The following is a 6,000-nucleotide window of genomic DNA, read 5'->3' on the forward strand; positions in this document are numbered from 1 at the left end:
GCTTGTTGAGGCAAGGATGTTCCTCTTAAGAAACAAGATCTACTGATAAAATGTATTAAATTTTCCCAAAACCACTGGCAAAGATATGCTATTTGAAATCCAGAATATTTGCTGTAGCGCCCCCTAATAGCCAGCTGATCCCAAACTTTACATGGTAGTACCAATTCAAAAGCTCAATATGCTCACCAAGTTTCATGATGATCAGCCACTACTAAGCTTGTCAAATGGCTGCTGATAACTGATTGGGAGATAGAGGCCATGTTTAAAAGTTATCCTTAGAAAGACCGGTGGGGGCTTTCAAAGAGATGAAGCATGCAGAATTTCAGCCTGATTAGTCAAATATTTGAAGCGTTATTGCATTTAAATGTTTTTTTTTTGTGCCACCTATTGCCATAGAGGCAACAGCTTCGCTGCTTGGACCCCTAATAATAATAATAATAATAATAATAATAATAATAAAAACCAGAACAAAAACAATAGGGTTTCTGCAGCTTCGCTGCTTGGACCCCTAACAATAATAATTAACAACAAAAACAATAGGGTTCCAGCAGTTACTTCAAAAAATATTGCACAGCAAATTCTTAGGACATCATGGCCACCCAGCTAACCTTGCCAAGCAAAACTGAATTTAGTTAGCTAGCTAATAATGGCAGCTACCTAACATTTGCAAACAATGACCAGCCATTTTGTTAGTGTGACCCTGGGGCTCAGGAAAGAGGAGTGAAGAAAACGTGTATTAGGCAAATGGAACAGATCAGGAAATGGAATAGGTGCAAGTAAATGTATGTCGATTTCAGAAAAACTGAAAACTATTGACAAAAAAGGTTCTAGGATACTTAAAAAGTTCAGAGCAAGTTTGGGAGTTCATGTGTAGTCATAAAAGACATGAGGGCATCAGTGAGGAAACATTGAAAAGGGACCAGCGGCCTGTGGACCTGTGGACTTCTGACTACCCGGATCGACCTAAATTGCTTTTAGGACAGCAAACAAATGCATCTGTCAGTTTGTCAAGAAACATATTCAGGAATTGAACATGCCACATGCCACTCCTTCTGAAACTTGCTCCCAAATTGCTGATTTTAAATGTACAACACACAGTCATATAGGAGAAGTATATTCCTGTCTTCCTGTTGATCGAAAGTACAAATTCTTTCTGGTTAATGCTTGCCTTTTGCATGAGTGATAATAACATAGAGATGTATGTATTATTTAAGAAGGAGCTTGCTACTGTGGGACTGTTAGGAACATTGGGCCACTTTTGAAAACCATGGATTGTTTGAAATGAGTTTGAAATCCTTCAGGGGCCATTTGATGTTTCCCACTACAATTATCAGTTTGGTGGAATGTATGTACAAAATTGTGACCAGGAAGTACTCTTGTACTCAGATTGCAGGTGTTAGTCCTAGGTTGGGACACTACAGGCAGATCTTTCAACAAAGATCTATCCAGTGAATGTATATTTTCACAGTATATATTCATACAGAATAAATGTAAGTCATCTAAAATAAGGGTAACTAGTGAATAACAATACATCTTGAAATAAAGTTGTCCCTTCAGAAAATTACTGAATCAGAGTTCTTTCAGTTGCTACAGTTTATTAAGAGGTTAATACAGGTAAGAACAGAAACACTCTTCTATATGCAGCTATATTCTATATATGGTTAATTCTAAGATACCCACTACAATGCAGTGATAATCCCCATGTATTCCTTCCTGATATTTAATAATAAACCCATTCCATGCAAACACTGAAACGTCACTCATAGTCTGTATCTTATATAGAGCTAATTCAGATGTATATTAAATAAAGGTTTAATGAAATTAAAGGGAAGTTTTGCAATTAAAAACCAACAAGCAAACAAAAAGAAAGAAACGAAAAAAAACACTATGTTTCACTGCTGACCCTAATAAGCCTAAACCTAAAATTTTTCTATTGTTTAGTCTTTATACGGTCAACCAGAGGAATGATCATCAGAGGAGTGGCGGCCATGAATCTTCCCGTTGGTTCATCGACGCCTTCGCCGTGATACTTTCTGGGAAGATTTTTCCTCAGGGCACTCCAAGGGCTTGCAGCCACATGTTTCAACGTAAGTGTAGGTGTAGCTGATCTTTGTCCCATCTGGGCAGGCCATCTCCACCTCCTTGCTGCTTGTGGACATCTCTTGACAACAGGAGCATGCGTGAACCATAGAATTAGCCTCCACAGAGTACCTGGAAATAGGAGAAAGTAAAGGAAATGGGATGAAAAACAGTGACTGAAGGTACACCTTTATAAATGGACATCTGCAAATATATTTCTCACCAGCTTTCAACAACGCACTCTATCACGCTTATAACAGTTTCATTCATGTAGTCACTACCCTAAATGTTGAAGGGTGTCTGAAAAGGGAAGTTAGAGTGGTGAGATTAGTTTCCTGCAGTCTGTTTGGTTCTGCATAGCTTTTCTTTTGTGTTTTAGATCAATATTGAGGGATTTCCTTGCAGAAACCCATATATTCTGTTGATAGAACAACTTTAGATTGTTGTGGAACATCTGTATTCTTACTCCAGTTGATAGATGTTGCCTGATGCCTAGTCTGATATCCAGGCTCTTTCTAGAGCATCTGGAAAGGGAAGGTACAGTTTGGGATTGTTTCCTGGACCCTGATTAGTTGTACAAAATTCCTGAAAAGAACTTATCTCATGTCAGAGAGATAACCATATCAGGCTCATAATACCATGGTGATGTAACTTTTTTGCTCCTTCGGAACTTACATGGAGGAGGTTCCGCAGGTGCCTTCGCAGGAGTTGACTTCCACAGGCTCTGTGGTCTTGCAGCCATTTTTCTCCAGGTAAGTGCTGTTCTTCAGGACGTTGCAGTCGTGACGTGGAGTACCTGATGAAGGTAAGTGAGTTGCAGGTCAATAAAAGTGCCATGTGTAAGACAGGAAGATCCTTTACAATTTCTTTTGAAAACATTCCATTATACAGAATATGATATCACAGGGACATATGTGTACCACAAGCACTTTTATTTGTGCCTCATTAGTAACATATGTCAGTGTATAAGGCCATTTAGTAATGTCAACATACATTTAATCAAACTCACAAGATGGGCATTGTGCAAAGTCAAATTAGACAGTGAACGTCAGCTACTGAACAAATAAAGGAAATATGCGTGAGGGACACAACTGCTCATTTAAAGGGAATGTGAAGAGTCTTGATGCACTGTCTTGTGCACTGTCACACCTTTGCTACGCCTCTGACTAAAACCCAAAAACAGCTTCACAATGTGCAGTGCTAGTTGGATAGCTAATCACTGAAACATTTCAGCCAGCAACTAAAAAAGTACTGCTTTTTTACAGATTTTTTTGTTAGTTAACCTCTTCTCCTGACTCTGATTGTCCCGTTGATATATGTGTGAATATTTTGTGCACTTGTCTTGACAGTAACACTTGGCCACAGTAGCGTACAGACACATTTGTGCGATTTGGCAGGTCTGCTTGTTTTCTGCTTATTTGTGAACAAAATCGAGATGGGGCTTTACATTATTTTCTTAACCAAACTATCGCCATTAATGTCAGGCAGTGTTAACCATGTGCATGCACTTGTGAGTGAGTGAATGTGTAGAGATCCATTCAGTCTTGTAACATGTAGATTCTTTCCTCCTGGAATTATCTTGTTATTTTTCTTTATTTTGGATTTTATGTTCAGATATTCCATGTTGTATTTGGATAGGATGAGAAATAAAGTTAAATTCATATAGTGTACTGACTTTATTTGTTGTTGATATGAGTTATTTTATTGTTCATTCGAAAACACTCCAGATAAGATTTGTTTGATTGGCCCAACTTAATTCCCTTCAATCCTAATATATCTTGATGTGAAATGTAAATGTGCAAGATGTTGGCAAAATGCACATTTCAACCCCACTGGACATTGCATAGAGTAGTGAAACACCCTGCAAGGTGTTGGGCATTGTTAAATTATGCTAGTTGTTTTGGCCATGCCTCTTGCTAGCTACATTTGCACCCTTAGAATAGGGCCCATTCTGTTAATTAAAAAAAAAATTAAAACGAAGGTGTGCAATATAAAAGGGGGGTATCAGACAGCAAGAATTTGTATATTTAGCTTCATAAATATACATAGTATATTTATAGTTTCAAGTGAACTGCTGGCACCACTAGTGGCCCTTACTAGGATTTTAGCCATTTCTGAGTTCTCTTTCCTCTTAATGATGTCCCCAAACAGTTGGTTTTGGTTAGCCTAAGGTTTGGCCTATGTCTCTGACTGTTTTTTATTTCTTATTTCTCAGCCAGAATGTGTACACATACGGCTTGTTTGATTACAAATATATGTCTTTGTCCCAAACATTCTGACGTTCACTGTATGTGGTTGGAATTTGTTGACTAAAGGTATGTCAAATTGAAACAAAGCTAATGAATCATTTTGTTACTTACAGGTTTTGCAACATCCGTCTTCATCGGTTTTTTCAGTACCCTGCGGTAAAATACAGGTATGATTAAAATGATTTTGCACTAACAGGGATTTTCAGTTGCTCTTTATATAATACTTGTGGCAACATTATTTTTATGGGAATTTTTATGCTGAAGAAAATGACAACACAACAGCATCAGAAAATTACCTTATTATTGATATTGACACTCTATGAATACTGTAAATTTATTTTTTAATAATCTCTGCTATTTATCAATAGTTTGTTTCTGGGAAACTGCTCTGGGAAATTTTTTTACACCATCTGCTTTCACATGATTCCAGGGCCTTGCTACTGATTTGAAACTCACAGGAATGCAGTTCTCTGGGTTGAATTTAGGGCAGACAGTTTTCTCTTCAACAGGAACCAGCTGATCCTCTATCTTCTCACATTTGTATTTTTCACACTTCTCATTTGGAGGTGTCCAGATCTGGCCGGGCTGTGAGATGGAGTATAGTTAGCCTCAGAAGGTGCAGTAAAACGAACATGTGATTTCTTGAGATTACAGAATTCTGTTAAACCCAATATCAACAATAAACTGACCTAATCAAAAGAGATTATCCTGTTTTCAAGGGAAACTCCCAACAAGCAAAACCAATGCGAGATGGCTCTCTTCAAGAAGACAGTATGGAAAATTGCTGATTGTGTTTGATTTGGACATTGGTATACGAATCGGTCATTCACCTCAAGGATTTGTGTTTCGTTGCCAGGTAACGTAACAACACAGTTCTTCTCCACACACTTGCCACAACACTCACCGGGCACAGCCTCATATTCAGAGCCCTGCAGGAGATTTGCACAACAAACAAAAAAACCCAGTCAAAAAACCCAAGTCTGTTCAACACAAAAACCATAATTCATTGGTGAAGTTGAAAATAGAACAGCATTGCCAAATGGTTTGTAGAGTTGAACATGATCAGAAATAATAAGTAATCCACTGAACCAATTGGTAATAAGTTAATTGGTTCAGTGGATTCCTGTCAAAGGCAACTTCTCAGCTGAAAATGAATTCTGACATAAAACAAAAGTGTTAGGGAAATAACACCCTGTGGTCTCGGCTGTGCCGGCTGGTGAGCTAATCAGCCCAGGTGCTTAAAGGTGTGCTGCTCTCCACAGTTCAGAGCTGAGACAGGGAGCTAACGCCAAGATCGCAGTTATGATTTTCGTTTTGTTTTATTTTGAGCACTAAAGAAAAAGAAAGCAATCCTCAGCTGGGTTGCTGGAGGAGCTGGACCTGGCCGGGAAGGTGGGTCATCTACAGAACAGGGAACTGAAAAGTTGCTGCTCTGTTTTACTTTCTTTTGTCTTTGTTATTTTAGCTTGTTGTTTCAGTTTATTTTTTTTGCCCGGAATCCATGAGGGGGAAGGATGAAGGTGTCCGTTTATTTTATTTCATGTTTGTGTGTGTGCGTTCTCTCTCCATGCGTCAGAAACGGTGTTCCTGCCGCATCTCCCTCCCCAGGGTGTCACGCTTGGCGCGTGACACGCACCTTTAGACATTTTCCTCAAGTTTAGAAAGAAATTTA

The 6,000-nt window shown here is 38.6% G+C and overlaps 1 protein-coding gene across 1 annotated transcript in view; it reads right to left on the reverse strand.

Moving 5' to 3' along the window:
* LOC135241752 (mucin-5AC-like) overlaps positions 1–6,000 on the reverse strand; it is a 32,324-nt gene that overhangs the window by 21,914 nt on the left and 4,410 nt on the right. The window lies entirely within an intron of this gene.

Source organism: Anguilla rostrata, chromosome 16 (genome assembly GCF_018555375.3).
Source record: "Anguilla rostrata isolate EN2019 chromosome 16, ASM1855537v3, whole genome shotgun sequence".
In the NCBI taxonomy this organism is placed as follows: Eukaryota; Metazoa; Chordata; class Actinopteri; order Anguilliformes; family Anguillidae; genus Anguilla; species Anguilla rostrata.